The following is a 16641-nucleotide window of genomic DNA, read 5'->3' as shown; positions in this document are numbered from 1 at the left end:
TTCACCTCTTCAGTTTCTTCATCTGTAAAATGGGAATTAAGACTGTGAATCCCATGTGGGACAGGGACTGATAGACTTCCCAGCACTTAGTACTGTGCCTGGTACACAGTAAGCACCTAATACCCCTATTATTATTATTAATATGTCCTGTTAACTGGCTGGTAAAATCACTAACTTTATTCTTGATCTCAACTATTTTTACTAGTAAATCAGACTCTTCCATCTTCCTCCATTCAAAAACCATCAGATGTGTTAGACCATGCTTTGGTGCATTGTGGAACTGTTGATTTTCAGAATGGCTCCAAGGAGGCTGCAAAATCCAGATAGAGAACTGTGTCCTGGGAACACCCGCTCACTAACTGGGCTTTCACTGATGAGATTCATCCAGGAATGGGTTGTAAGGAAAGGGACAAAATTTAGAAAAGCCTTTTTTCCACTGTGCTCCAAGCTAGGAAGGTTATGACCATAGCTCTCCCCTATTCTCTGAGAAACCACCTGAAAATGTACATCGCTCTAACGTTTTAGATGGTATAACCTTAAATTTGAAAGTGCAAATAGCCAGATATGTGTTAACATAACCACATACTAATTTCACTCAAAATGTCCTCACCTTTTTAGTAGCTTTGATTTTTGTCTTCCAATTCTACTCTACAAGTAAAAAGTAAATTAATATAGCCACTTACTTCCATAATAGAGGAATTTTGCCTATCAATTCTAATCAGATTCACTAGATAGAAGTTAGCCTCTACACTTCACTTGCCTGCAGAGACCAAGCCAGTAAATGGAGAGCAGAATATTCTTCCCTCAAATCTTTCATGCTGATAGACTTCCCATATCAGATGAGGGTGTTAGAATGGCAAAGAAATACTCGCTATCTTTAATCATGTAAAGTCCAGATGATTAAACTCCTGTTTCTGGGAGGATTCAGCCCTAAAGGAGCTTATATGGATAATGAAGATGTTTTTATATTGGATGGAGGGTCTCTTGGGGACAGGATCCTTGGCTCATAGCACAGTTCCAAAACTCATGCAACCCACAGATTGGATCATTAACCTGCCTTTGGGGTCACCTGGGCTCAGACTTCTCTGATGGCAGTAGTGTAGATTCCTCTTTTTTTAACTTTGAGACTGTCCAACCTCAACCTTTAGAGTAGAGGAATGGCATTGCTACATGTCTGTATGTCCTCGTTTGTATTAAAATGAATGTAGAATTACTAATATATGATAGTAGATAGTGCTGTGCATAAAGACTGAAACACTTTTTTTCAGAGAAGGAGAAAAGCAATGCAGCCTGTAGAGAAGCAATGTGGTTTAGTAGAAAGAACACAGACCTGAGAGTTGGAAGATCTGGATTCTAATCCTGGATCCGACACTCATCTATTGTGTGGCCTTGGGAAAATCATTTAACTTCCCTGTTCCTCAGTTACCTCATATGCAGAATGGAGATTGAGACTGTGAGCCCTATGTGGCTGTGTCCAATCCAATTATCTTGATTTGACCCCAGGGCTTAATACAGTGCTTGACACATAGTAAGCATTTAACAAATCTCATACTTTTTAAATGTGATCAGTAGGGTTTGTACATGAGTGAGGGCTTAAGAAATAGAGTGCTGCACTTGAAGAGCTGTACATACGTGCTCCTGGACATTGTAAATTCAGAAGTGCTCAGGAAATGCAGAACTGCTGAGATGGCAGATGGGACGATTTAACCTGAGAAGAATAGCAATTAACAGAGAAGGTCTCTTTGGAGGAGATGTGAGTATTGAGGGCTTTGAACGTGAGAAGGATGAGGAAGATGATCATTACAATTTGAAGAGGGAGGGAGTTCCAGGCAGAGGGATGGGCATGGGGAAAGCATTGGTGGTATGAGAGACAAGACCTTCTTTGTTCCTCAGGCTGAAAATCAGGAGGGTCAACCAGGTAATATATTGGGTATAAGCCACTGTGTATACTTTCTCTTGCTCTGTGGAATACTGGCACCTTGGCTGGATGTCAGTTGGTTAGTTTGAGAGCAGTGAAGAGAGTGAGCTGGGCTGTAGTGAGAGAAGAGAGTGGATAAGCAGGAAGAAGATAATTTAGTGGCTTAAAACCAATGATTTAGGAGTCTCTGGGTGCTGCAGAGAGGAGTGGGCAATTACTAGAGGTTTAAACAGAGGAGATAAATGCAGAATGGCATTTTTGAAGATTCTCTTTTGGGCAACAGAATGACATACATAATGGAGAAAGGTGAAATTAAGTAGGCCATCATCATCATCACTGAAATTTATTCACTGCTTGCTATGTGCAGAGCATTGTACTACACATTTGAGAGTAAAATATAATAGAGTTGGTAGACATGTACCTGCCTACAATGTTTACAATCTAAAAGGAGAGGCATAATATAAATGGATGTTACCTATTCACACTAAACCTTGTTATCAACACTAATGCATGATGCTGTCATGCAAACTGTTAAAAAAATCCTGAACCACTAAGACTCTGTTTTTGGAGGAAAAAAATATCTTTTGAAGCTAAGGAGGAAAAGAGCATTACAGATTCCTCAGTAGTAAAATTGAATTTTATCATCTACTGGAATCTCCTGAGGAATGAATTCAGTTTAGCAGATCATAAAATCCGTTCTAATTTAGAAGGTGCATGAAAAAATCAGGATTCAACACTGGGAAACAGACTTAGCCCTACCTTCCCATCCCAGGGTGTGTAATTTAGAGTGTTCTGGTCTCTAAGGTCATAGCTGAGTGTCAGTTCACTTATTTTCATGCTTTTGTCTGCGTGCATGGCTGCATTTGTGTAATAATAATATGGTATTTGTTAAGTGCTTTCTATGTGCCAAGCACTGTTCTAAGCATTGGGGTGGTTACAAGGTAATCAGGTTGCCCCACGTGGGGATCACAGTCTTAATGCCCATTTTACAGATGAGGTCACTGAGGTCCAGAGAAGTGAAGTGATTTGTCCAAGGTCACACAGCAGACAGGTGGCTGAGCCAGGATTAGAACCCACATACTCTGACTTCCAAGCCTGGGCTCTTTCCACTATGCCATTCCGCTTCACATTTGTGTATATGTATGTGATCAGAGGTGCAAGTGGTCTTTAAATATATGAGTGGGTCTCTGTATAAGTGTGGGTTGGTGACAGTGGGGAGAAGAGAAAGACATTGATGGAGGAGATGGCAGTAATAGTACAGAGTAGCTTTAAGTGGAAGGGATAAATAAAGCTTCCCAATTTGCTGGTAAAGCAAAATTCATTCATTCATTCAATCGTATTTATTGAGCAATTACTGTGTGCAGAGCACTGTACTAAGCGCTTGGGAAGTACAAGTTGGCAACATACAGAGGCAGTCCCTACCCAACAGTGGGCTCACAGTCTAGAAGGGGGAGACAGATAACAACACAAAACATATTAACAAAATAAAATAAATAGAATAAATATGTACAAATAAAATCAATCAGTAAATAGAGTAATAAATATGTACAAACATATATACATAATGTGATATGGAATATTTTGTTCGTATAGAACCCTGGCCTGAGAGTCAGAAGGATCTGGATTCTAATCCCTTTTCTGCCACTCATCTGCTGTGTGACCTTGGGCAAGTCATTTCAGTTTTCTGTGCCTCAGTTATCTCATCTGTAAAATGGGGAAGAAGACTGTGAGTTCTATGTGGAACAGGAACTGCATCCAACCTGATTATTGTTCTCACCCCAGTGCTTCGTATAGTGCCTATCCCATAGTAAGTGCTTAACAAATACCATTTAAAAAGTAATAACAATAATAAACAAGTTTGAAAATTAGCTGGTATCTTCGGCTAGAAAATACTTGTTCCATCCAGAACCGTCAAATATTAAGTCAGTGTGTATCAACGTTTCAGTGAAATTCAGTACATTTTAAGGAACACATTCTTGCTATCAGAGAAGCAGCGTGGCTCAGTGGAAAAGAGCACGGGTTTTGGAGTCAGAGGTCATGGGTTCAAATCCCGGCACTGCCAATTGTCAGCTGTGTGACTTTGGGCAAGTCACTTAACTTCTCTTCGCCTCAATTCCCTAATCTGTAAAATGGGGATTAAGACTGTGAGCACCCGTGGGACAACCTGATCACCTTGTAACCTCCCCAGCGCTTAGAGCAGTGCTTTGCACATAGTAAGTGCTTAATAAATGGCATTATTATTATTATTATTATTATTATTATTATTATTATTATTATCAGGCAGTGTGTTCCTCAACCAAGTGAAGGTAAGTGTTTTGGCAGTTATACAGATAATTAAGACCAATGAGCTACTCTAGAAGAAAAAAATTACCTGGACCCTTGAACCACCTTGGATCAAATTTGATGGTTGCTCAACTTTTTATTTCACCTTGTTATTTGACCTTCACCACAAGTCACTCATCACAATAGAACGCATGGCACTGTGATTTGCTTTCCTGAAACTCCCTTTCTAAAGGCTTTTGAATAAGAAGAAACCTATATTCATTTGGAAAAAAACATTTTCTCTGTAACAATTTCTTGACAGCATTTTTTACATCTTTATTCCTCAGGCTGTAGATAATAGGGTTAAACATGGGAAAGACTACAGTATAAAACACAGCAACAACTTTGTCTGTGTCCAGGCAATAGGTAGCAATAGGGCATAAGTACATGAACAGAAGGGTCCCGTAGAATAAAGTGATGGCTACTAGGTGGGAAACACAGGTGGACAAGGTTTTGCTTCTTGCTCCCGAAAATTTGATATTCAAGACAGTGATGATAGTAGATACATATAATAAGAAGATGATCATAAAAGTGTTTGCTTGGATAAAGCCACATAAGAGAAAAAGCAGAAGCTCATTTAAATGGGTGTCAGCACAGGACAATGCTAACAACGGGGGAATATCACAAACAAAAAAATGATTTATCAGATTGGAGCTGCAGAATGGCAACCTGAACGTGAGGCAAACATGCACAATTGAGGTGATGCTTCCGCTTGTGTATGCCTCAACTATAAAACCAACACAGACCCTCTGAGACATGAGTGTTCAGTAAAGCAGTGGGTTGCTGAAAGCAACATAGCGATTGTATGTCATTTCCTCCAGAATAAGGCATTCGACGTCTACAAAGCAACTGAAGAAAATACAACTGTAATAATAATAATGATGGCATTTATTAAGTGCTTGCTATGTGCAAAGCACTGTTCTAAGCGCTGGAGAGGTTACAAGGTGATCAGGTTGCCCCACGGGGGGCTCACAGTCTTAATCCCCTTTTTAAAGATGAGGGAACTGAGGCACAGAGAAGTTAAGTGACTTGCCCGAAGTTACACAGCTAATTGGCAGAGTTGGGATTTGAACCAATGACCTCTGACTCCAAAGCCTGGGCTCGTTCCACTGAGCCATACAGCCATACAAAGAATTGCTTATCTTGGCTGCTAAGAGGTTCACTTGTATTTTGGGAGTAATGGCTGTTGAATAACTGATGTCCAGGAAAGACAGATTACTGAGAAAACAGTACATGGGAGCTTGAAGACCTGAGCTGGTATTGACCAAAACCGTTATTCCAATATTCCCAACCAAAGTTAATACATTAAACCCCAAGAAACACCAGAAAAAGGGTAACTCTGAGAGGTCTATAATCTGTGACTCCTACAAAAATGAACTGTCAGAAAGGTAAAATTTCTCTCAGCCATCATCTTGATTTGGATGATGTTGTTAGAAGATTCCAGGTTGGGGAACTAGGGGCACTGAAGGATCAATGACAGCAGTTGTTGGAGAATCTGGATTTCTTGCAGGACTATACAGGGTATATGGAAAAATAATTCACAGATCAATAAACACACACATCTTTGTTTATGTAGAATATGTTCCTCTATGCTACTGTTTGTTAATCCACTTCAGAGCAGAGGAGGGAAATTTCACCTACTGTGATCGTCCTTAGCTATCTCAAGAGGCTTTTGTTTGGAAACCTCGCTAAACACCACAGCAAAATCATTTGAAGCCAGCATCTTGTAAGGAAGAACAGGTCTTTGTATTAGGAAGCTAAAGTTCGTATACATATGCGCCCGTTAATACCCTTCCTAAATGAATGATTTGTTGTGATGCCAAATGCTCCAACCCAGGCAAGGACTCGACCAGCATGCATGTGACCTTATGAACTTTTAGACGTTTGAGAAGGACACTAGCATGGCTGCGCCTGTGACATCTGGGAATGCTATGTGAATGAGTCTGAAATCCTGGTCCTTTCATGAATTAACTGTATTAATGGAGCGCTTACTATGTGCAGAACACTGTACTAAGTGCTTGGGAGTATACAACACAACAGAATTAGCAGGAACATTCCCTGCTCACAACAAGTATGTTTGTTGTCATTTTGGTCTTTTGTATTTTTTTTTGCTCTCTTCTATTGTCTGTTCCCTCCTTCCCCCCACTCCCCACCCCATGCTTCTTAGATTGTGATTCCTCTGGTGATCAGGAGCCATATCTAAAAGTTATCAATGTATTTCTTTCCCTGTGCTGAATAACGAGCTTTGCACATGGCAAGCACTAAAAATTTTTATTACTAAATAAAATACTATTATTATTACCAGAGGTCACTATCTTTTTTCCTAGTTATACAAGGGGAACTAGGGAATTTTCCTTTACGGGCATATTACCTCGACCAAGGCACATATTTTCTTCTTTCCTAAGGCATTTAGGAGCTCAAGGGCTAGGTGAGAGGATCTTAATCATGAAAGCTTCCAGCTATATAGTGTTTATTTGAGGCTGGGCAGCCCCTAGAGGCACAGGGCTGGACTAAGCTGTTTAGGCACCCTATGACATCCTCCTCGCCCCCACTAAACTATAATATCCTTGAGGGCAGAAATCATGTCTACCAATACTACCAGTACTCCCTGAAGTGCTTAATTCAGTGCTCTGCACACAGTAAGTAAATTGCAAACTCCTTGAGGACAGGGCTTGTTCCTATATCTCTTGTACTCTCCCAATCACTTTTTTCATGCTATTCGTTAAGCACTTACCAAGTGCCAGGCACTGTACTAAGCACCGGGGTAGATACAAGAAGCAGTGTGGCATAGTGGCAGGAGCACAGACTTGGAAATCACAGTTGTGGGTTCTAATCCTGACAATGTCACTTATCAGCTGTGTAACTTTGGGCAAGTCACTTAAATTCTCTGTGCCTCAGTTACCTCATCTGTAAAATGGGGATTAAAATTGTCAGCCCCACATGGACTACCTGATTACCTTGTATCTACCTCAGCAATTTGAGCAGTGCTTGGCACATAGTAAGCACTTAACAAATACTATTCTTCTTCTTCTTATTATTATTATTATTATTAGAAAGCAACTCAGTCAGTGCAGGGATGTACAGGGGGTAGAATGAGCTTTTTCCCACTTAAGTTTCCCTTTGGACAGTGATTAAAGTGGGTCTAACTGGAAGCACTGGAGCAGGAGTTTGGGAAAGAACGTCAGAGGGGAAATAACATTTGTCATTTTAGCATGCAGGTAATATCTTTGTCCATCATCTTGGATTCTTTTCCTTCTAGAAGCACTACTACTACTACTACTGCTACTACTACTACTACTACTAGTAGTAGTAGTAGCAGTAGTAGTAGTAGTAGTAAAGTGCTGTGGTAAGCATAGCAAGTGTAGTAGTGCTATTATAAAACAAGAAAGCAATCAGCTGCTCCTAAATAGCACATTGTAATCAAGACAAAGCAGTGTGGAAGCTGTGTGGCTCAGTGGAAAGAGCACGGGCTTTGGAGTCAGAGGTTATGGGTTCAAATCCCAGCTCCGTCAACTGTGTGACTTTGGGCAAGTCACTTCACTTCTCTGTGCCTCAGTTATCTCATCTGTAAAATGGGGATTAAAACTGTGACTCCCCTGTGGGACAACCTGATCACTTTGTAACCACCGCAGTGCTTAGAACAGTGCATTGCAAATAGTAAGTGCTTAACAAATACCATCATTATTATTAAGACAAAGGAAGATCAGTTGGAGGTAGTGCGTGGTTGTTTCATCTGGAAGAGCTGGAAAAAAGTGTCCTCTTCCCCAGCCTTCAGTTTTGTCCTCTAGACTATTATCTCATTGTGGATGGGGAATGTGTCTACCAACTCTAATATATTTTACTCTCTCAAGTCCTTAGTAGAGTGTTCTGCACATGGTAAGTGTGTGATAAATACCATTGATTGATATTAGTAATAGCATATCACTGCATGCACTGCACTGTATTAAGCACTTGGGAAGTAAAAAAACAACACATTGCCTCCCCATATACACTGTAAGCTCAATGTGGGTTGGGAATGTGTCTTTTTGTCACAAGTGCCTGGCTTTGCACACAGTAAGTGTTCAATAAATGCAATTGCATGAACTACTAAGGAGTTTACACTTTCTAGTGGAGTAGATTGACATGAGTACTTAGAAATGGCATATCCAAATAAACAATTGAATAAATGTTTGTACAGAAGTACTGAGGATGACACAAGTTGGTACTGAAGTGCTAGAGGTGGCTGGCAGGTTTACATGGCTTGGGATGCTGGGAATTAATTGGGGAAAGTATGCTGGAAGAGATGGACCTTTCAGGAAGATTAGAAATAGGGGAAAATTAGTAGTCTGTCAGATTTGAGGAAATAGGAAATTCTAGGACAGGAAAAGGGTGTGAGCATAAGGGGAGAGGTGGGAGAATTGAAACCATTGTACAGTTAGAAGATTAGCAATGGAGGAATGAAGAGAGAGGGCTGGGGAGTAGCAAATGAATACAGCAAATATATGAGGTGAAGCAATTTCGTTGAGAGCATTGAAGCCAATTATTGGGACCCTCAAGTAAATGCCCATCACAAACACCATAAAATTCACCCTGGGTTTTTTGTTTGTGTTTTTATGGTATTTGTTTAGTGCTTACTATGTGTCAAGCACTGTTCTAAGTGCTGGGGTAGATTCAATTTTTATCAGGTTGGACCCAGTCCCTGTCCCACAGAGAGTCCACAGTCTAGGTAAGAGGGGGTAGGATTTAATCCCCATTTTGCCATTGAAGAAACTGAGCCACAGAGAAGTTAAGTGACTTGCCCAAGGTCACACAGCAGGCAAATGGAAGAGCTGGAATTGTCACCCAGGTCCTCGGGCTACCAGGCCTATGCTCTTTCCATTAGGCCACACTGCTGCTTTTCTGAGTTTCCCTTCACACCCACCACCAGAGTTAGGCTTTGCTACCTAGCAATTTCCCTCCCTACTCCTTGGGTAGACAGAGTGGGGAAGGTGGGGAATCAGTGTAGCTGAGGCTCTGTACTGAGGGACAATTTGATTGGCGGGTTTCCCTGATCTCATTAACACTTCTTTTCTGGTTTTGGAAAACTTGGAAAGAACAATTTTAAGAGACAGGATTGAGATGGAGTGGAACAAGGACAAGTTGCTGGGGTGGGGGTGCGGGGGGACTTGGGCAAGTTAAAAGGAAAAAATAATGTCTCCATGACAGTCAGGTCTTATCTACACAGTGGGCTTCAAAAGGACAGTCTTGTTTAGAAGTGGAAGAGAACACTAGTGTTGCTCACTAGGACTTGCCTGCCTGTTTACTACTCAGCTTTGTGAGGCCGAGGTGAAGAAGCAGTGCGGGACTGTTCTTTCAGCTGCCTCATCACTGCAGCAGAGGTCAGTTGGTGGTTGATGGAAGCAAGAAAACAAGGTACTGGTCTTTGTAAGGGAGGTTTATGGGTTATGGCCCCACTTTGTTTCACAATGTACTTCACACTATTAGGTGAGATCACAAAGGAATCACTTGGGAATGTTTAAAGCATTCAAAAGGTTTACAGACATGATGAAATAAGTAAACACTGTCTAAATGAAAACACCAAATATAGTCCCTGAATCAAATTCCCAGTCTATACTAGATACCTAGATAAATTAAATTGTGACAGGAGGTGATGATTCTGATAATTCAGGAAAAACAAAAAAATTCTTTCACAAGAAATTCTCTAACTGAAGAAAATGTATTTTCTTTCTTGAAGTATCTGGATAATTACTTCAATTACTTTACTTATTACTGTACCTGGCTCAGAATTGTCATTTTTTTTAACATCTCATCTAAATGTTAAACAAAATGTAATAAAAAATAATATGAATCCTACCTATCAAGAGCATATAGTCTAATCACAGAAAACAAAAATAATACAATGTAGATGCTAATCATCAACAACAACAATACCATATTTTTTTGAATGATAGGTTTTGGGGACATAAACACATATACAGAGTACGAAGGACAGAAGCAATTTCTTAAGGGGCAGGGTAGGAAATGATATGACAGAGCACAGGCCTGGGAGACAGAAGGACCTGGGTTCTAATCCTGACTCCGCCACGTGTCTGCTGGGTGACTTTGGACAAGTCATTTAACTTCTTTGGGCCTCGGTTACTTCATCTGTAAAATGGGAATGAAGCCCTATGTGTGACAGGGACAGTGACCAACCACATTAACTTGTATTTAACCCAGAGCTTAATACAGTGTCTGGCACATTATAAGCACTTAAAAAATACCATTAAAAAACAGCAACAAAATATTAGACAAGGTAGAATAGGGACAAGGGATTAGCTAGGGGAAGGGGAGGAATGAAAGAGGAAAAGTAGTGTCTCTGAAAAGCAGGAACAATAGATGAGAAACTGTCTTCATTAAAAGAAAGATCCCCAAACCATTGATTTCTGGGCCTTAGTTTGGTCGTGAAATGAATAATAATTTTGTTATTTGTTAAGCGCTTACTGTATGCCAGACACTGGACTAAGCACTGCGGTGGATACAAGCCAATCAGGTTGAACATTGTCTCTGTCCCACATGGGGCTCACAATCTCAACCCCAATTTTATAGATGAGGTCTCTGGGGCACAGAGAAGTAAAGTGACTTGCCCAAGGTCACACAGCAGACACGTGGCAGAGCTAAGGTTAGAACCCACAACCTTGTGACTCCCAGGCCCGTGCTCTATCCACTGCACCATGCTGCTTCTCAAATGAAGCAGCAGAATGAATGGCCTTCTCACTTGGAAGGTGGTCACACTATGGTCACAGCAAATGCACTGGATGAAAGTCTGAGGACCTCATTATGCTGCAGGCCATGGGCTTGCAGATGGCTGGGAGCAATCAAACCCCATTTTGGCCAGCAGGACGACGTCTACAGGCACAAAACCGAGCATGAAAATGTTTTTCATTCATTCGTTCATTCATTCATTCAATTGTATTTACTGAGCACTCACTGTGTACTTTCCAAGCTGTACTAAGCGCTTGGAAAGTACAATTCAGTAATAAAGAGAGACAATCCCTGCCCACAACGAGATTACTACAGTCTAGAAGGGGGGAGGCAGACATCAAAACGAGTAAACAGGCATCAGTAGCATCAATATAAATAAATAGAATTATAGATATGTAGACTCAAAACAAGTAAACCGGCATTAATTTAAGTGGCTTTGGAATTCTTCAGCATCTCTACAGGGATCAAGGAGGAACATCAAAGATCTGTGCATGACAAATTACCAAGGAATAAATACATGGAGAAATGAAGTAGAGGAGTAATCCTAAACAGCACCACCAACCCAAGGTTTCCCACTACGGTGGCAATACAGAACCTGCACAAGTGATATGTTATACAACCACTTCTGTTGTATTGTATTTTCCCAAGCACTTAATGTAGCGCTCTGCCCACTTTAAATACTCAATAAATACCATTGATGATTATCCTACTGACTCCTGGCATTGAGTGACTAAATAATAATAATAATAAAGATGGTATTGTTAAGAACTTCCTATGTGCCAAGCACTATTCTAAGCACTGGGGTAGACACAAGGTAATCAGTTTGTCCCACATGGGGCTCACAGTCTTAATCTCCATTTTACAGATGAGGTAACTGAGGCACAGAGAAGTGAAGTAACTTGCCCAAAGTCACACAGCTAAGTGGCAGAGCAGGGATTAGAACCCACAACCTCTAACTCCCAAGCCCGTGCTCTTTCCACTAAGCCATGCTGCTTCTCCACCATTCAATTGTGTGATTCTTCTCCCAGTTTAGGTCTTAGTTAGTTATCTAATAATTGTCATAACAATAATGTCATTTATTAAGTGATTACTGTATGCCAAAGCACCTCGGCAGACACAAGATAATCAGGAAGAACTGGTTCTGGCTATTCTAGGCTCACAATCTAAATACAGAGGGTAGCTATCAATGTACATATGATGAAACTAAATCACAGAGAGGTTTATTGGTTGCCAAATATCTCACATAGAGACCAGGTAGGGAAGCAATGTTTCCTAGTGGAAAGACTACAGGCCTGGGAGTCACTCATTCATTCATTCATTCAATCATATTTATTGAGTGCTTACTGTGTGCAGAGCACTGTAGTAAGTGCTTTGAGAGTACAATAGAGTAGTAAAGAGAGACAATCCCTGTCCACAATGGGTTTACAGTCTAGAGTCAGAGGATCTGATTTCTAATCCCAGCTCTGTCACGTACCTGCTGTGTGCTCTTGGGAAAGTCAGTGCACTTCTCTGTGTCTCAGTTCTGTCATCTGCAAAATGGGAATTCAGTGTCTTTTCTCCCTCCCACTCAGACATTGAGCCCCATGTATGAACTGATTATATTGTATCTATCCCAGTGCTTAATAGAGTGCTTGGCACAGAGTGTTTAACAAAGAATCCAATTATCATTATTATCATTATTATTATTATGGTTGAATTATTGTGACTAGGATCTAGGTCTCTTGACATTTTAACACATACCTTTTCAAATATTTAGTATCGTAATAATAGGTATATTGATTTTATTCATGACATAATGTACAACTAGAGATCTTTCCAGAAAAGAGATTTGTCGTGGATAGTTAAAATTTACCTTGTCTCCTTGCTGCATGCATGTGGTTCTCATGAAATTATTACTGTCTGGAAATAGTCCCATGTTAATGGAGTATAGGTATATGGATTACCTTTATATGACCGTCCAAGCATATATATGGATGTGGGCTAAAAAGGTGAGTGAAAATATTCGGTTCCAAATAGTGCAGATGTAATGTTGTCCTCTGCAGTGCGGTGGCATTTGCCACTTTTAGCACTGTTTCATGGTCCCTCAGACTTAATGACAGTCCATAGTTCCATGTTATCTCTGTGAAACAGTTCACAATCACCTGCATATCTTCTTCCACACTTTCCTCAAGTTTTAACAGTTCCTGGAGGATCATCTCAAATGATTCTGACCACGTTTAAAGTCTGCTGAGTTGGAGGTTTCCCAGTGGATCAGGAGACTATCTGAAAAACTTTCAGTTCTCTCATCCTCGAGGACAGCAGAATGAAACAGATTGCTTTACTCCCTCTGATTATTAGGAAAGGATCATAAAGAGTACTTCAAAATCCTGCTCTACTAATCACACTGCTGAGGAGCAGAGATTGAATCTTGATGACCTTCTGTTGTCCATCCAACTTAATTAGTGCTACAATTGTCAGGACACAAATGTGTTGATGGTATCGACTAGTTTTGTAAAGTTTATATCTACAACATAGATGGTTTTGTGTTGCTTGTGAGCTCATATTACCTGTTCAACTGATCTTGCCATCTGCTTTTCTACATTTGATTCTGAAGCTACATGGATATTTGGGAACTACATGCTTTACTATATTCTTCAATAGTCAGTCTAGGAGGATTCTGGCTGCTTTCGATCCCTCCCTGGTAAACAGTAAGATACCCATTGTGTATTTTTTTCATTTGCTTTCAGCGCTTAGAACAGTGCTTTGCACAGAGTAAGTGCTTAATAAATGTCATTATTATTATTATTATTATTATTATTATTAAGCACTTACTATGTGCCGGGCATTGTATTAAGCACTGGAGTAGATACAAGCTAATGAGGTTGGACCTAGTCCCTGTCCCACATGGAAATCACAATCTTATTCCCTTATTCTCCTTCTTATTCTTATTCTCCTTCTACAGCCCAGCCCGCACCCTCCGCTCCTCCACCGCTAATCTCCTCACCGTACCTCGTTCTCGCCTGTCCCGCCATTGACCCCCGGCCCACGTCATCCCCCGGGCCTGGAATGCCCTCCCTCTGCCCATCCGCCAAGCTAGCTCTCTTCCTCCCTTCAAGGCCCTATTGAGAGCTCACCTCCTCCAGGAGGCCTTCCCAGACTGAGCCCCTTCCTTCCTCTCCCCCTCGCACCCTTCCATCCCCCCTTCTTACCTCCTTCCCTTCTCCGCAGCACCTGTATATATGTATATATGTTTGTACATATTTATTACTCTATTTATTTATTTATTTTACTTGTACATATCTATTCTATTTATTTTATTTTGTTGGTATGTTTGGTTTTGTTCTCTGTCTTCCCCTTTTGGACTGTGAGCCCACTGTTGGGTAGGGACTGTCTCTATATGTTGCCAATTTGTACTTCCCAAGCGCTTAGTACAGTGCTCTGCACATAGTAAGCGCTCAATAAATACGATTGATGATGATGATTATGATGATGATTCCCCATTTTACAGATGAGGTAACTGAGGCCCAGAGAAGTTGTGGCAACACTATTATAATAATAATGATAATAATAAAAAAGAATTGCAAAGGCCGTAGTAATTCACTAATAGCACTCGCCTAAGGCCAATTCTCATTATTTTCTGGGTTAGAAGTTATCATTTATTTCATAAGGTTGAGGTCAAGCCTATGATCCTAAACTCAGCTCACTATCCTTCCTTACTAAATTACCCAAACCACCTAAATAATCACAGGAATTCTGCTTCTCAAAATCAGTTTCTTTAGAGCTTCCTTCACCTCCTTGTATCTCAAACTGTAAATCAGGGAGTTGGTTTAACATGGGGATCACCACCATGCAGAAGACTGACACCACACAATCTTCATTTAGTGAATAGCTGGAACTGGGTTGTAGATATGAAAAGATTATCATCCCATAGAATATAGTAACAGCCATCAGGTGGGAAGCACAGGTAGAGAAGACTTTGTGTTTGCCCTCATCAGAATGCATGTGCAAGATGGAGGAGAGAATATATGTATAAGAACTCAGAATGATCAATAATGTGTCTGGCATATTTAATTTTGCACAGGTGAAAATAATCTTTTTATTCACGTGGGTGAACAGGAGAGTTTGAGGAGTGTAGGTCTGTCTCAGAAAAAATGTTGGATGATATTAGAGTCACAGAAAGGCAGGCTACTTGTGTAACTTGTATGAATCACTGAATTCAAGAAGGCTGCAACACATGCACCAGTGATCAGTATAGGGCAGAGGGTTGCAGATGGCAGTATAATGGTCATAGGCCATCAACCCAAAAAAATACATTCAGTTGTGGCCAAGGCCATGAAAACATACATCTGCAGAAAGCAGCGCACAAAACAGATGGCTTTCCTCTGAGATAATAAATCCACCAGCATTTGGGGGTGATTGTGGATGATTAGCAAACATCAGCAAAGGACAAGCCGATGAGAAAAAAATACACGTGGGTATCGAGTGGTGAATCCACTCAGATCAGCACCATCATCTTCAAGTTCCCTAGCATGGTGAGCACAGAGCTAAAAACAAGATGAAAAGAATGAGTTGAAGCTCCTTGGAGTCCACAATCCCCAGGAAGATGAACTCAGTCACAGTCATGCGATTTTGGTCAGGCATTTATTTATTCCTTACAATGTTCACATCAGGGTACACATGGGATACCTTTTTTTGTATTCCCCATTAAACATTTAGATAGAAGAAAAAAGGGTGAGTCATTTGAGGAATATATACACACACCCGAGAAGCCTAGGAGAAAAACAACTCAATAAGTAACAGGGTAAAACCACGAAGAGTTCTAGAGGGAAGATGTTAGGGCAGCTCATTGAGAAAGGAGGAAGACAGAATGGTTTCCAATTTCAATTTGATAAAGATGCAAGATTATTACTCAACGAAGATCAGGTACATTCAACTCATTTGTCCATTTGTAGTATTCATTTGTGGGTTATCTGTGCAAATTTCTCAGCACTCATCAGCTACAACCCTACCATCTGTCACAATCTTCTCATATGAATTTTCTCCAAGGAGTACTGTGGTAAGAGTATGATTCTGGGAGTTATGAGGACCAAAATTCTGGTCTCAACTCAACTGTTGACTTGCTGATTGACCTAAGGCAAGTTCACGACTTCTCAACATCAATGTCCTCTTCCTGGAATGGGGATAGTAATTTCTGCCTCTTCTTACCTTCCGGAGATATTGTGAAAATTGATTAAAATTGTTGATGTGCAAATTCATTAATTCATTCAATGTCATTTATTGAGCACTTACTGTTTGCAGAGCACTGTACTAAGTGCTTGAGAGTGTACAATACAACAATAAACAATAAACAATAAAATACAAAAATAAACAATAATGTCTCCCCCTTCTAGACTGTGAGCCCGCTGTTGGGTAGGGACCGTCTCTGTATGCTGCCAACTTGCACTTCCAAGCGCTTAGTACAGTGCTCTGCACACAGTAAGCGCTCAATAAATACGATTGAATGAGTGAATAAACAGACACATTCCCTGCCCACAACGAGTTAACAGTCTAGAGTATTTTGGGGAAAAAAAACGGTACGGAAATTTACTTTACAGTCAGTTCTTCCAATGCACAAGTGTACACCTTCTGTTTTGAAGGGAACACAATTTATTCTTCTGATGACATGGTTCTGCCTGGAAACTGCCTAAAGAAATGATTGTGTG

General features: G+C 40.6%; 1 pseudogene; it reads right to left on the bottom strand.

Moving 5' to 3' along the window:
* Positions 1 to 4371: 4371 nt before the first annotated feature.
* On the bottom strand, positions 4372 to 13155 carry LOC119921440 (annotated as a pseudogene).
* Positions 13156 to 16641: the final 3486 nt, after the last annotated feature.

The sequence above is a fragment of the Tachyglossus aculeatus genome (genome assembly GCF_015852505.1).
Source record: "Tachyglossus aculeatus isolate mTacAcu1 chromosome 12 unlocalized genomic scaffold, mTacAcu1.pri SUPER_6_unloc_2, whole genome shotgun sequence".
NCBI classification, from domain to species: domain Eukaryota; kingdom Metazoa; phylum Chordata; class Mammalia; order Monotremata; family Tachyglossidae; genus Tachyglossus; species Tachyglossus aculeatus.
Note: the sequence above shows the minus strand (reverse complement) of the source record. Positions and strands in the feature narration are given on the sequence as shown.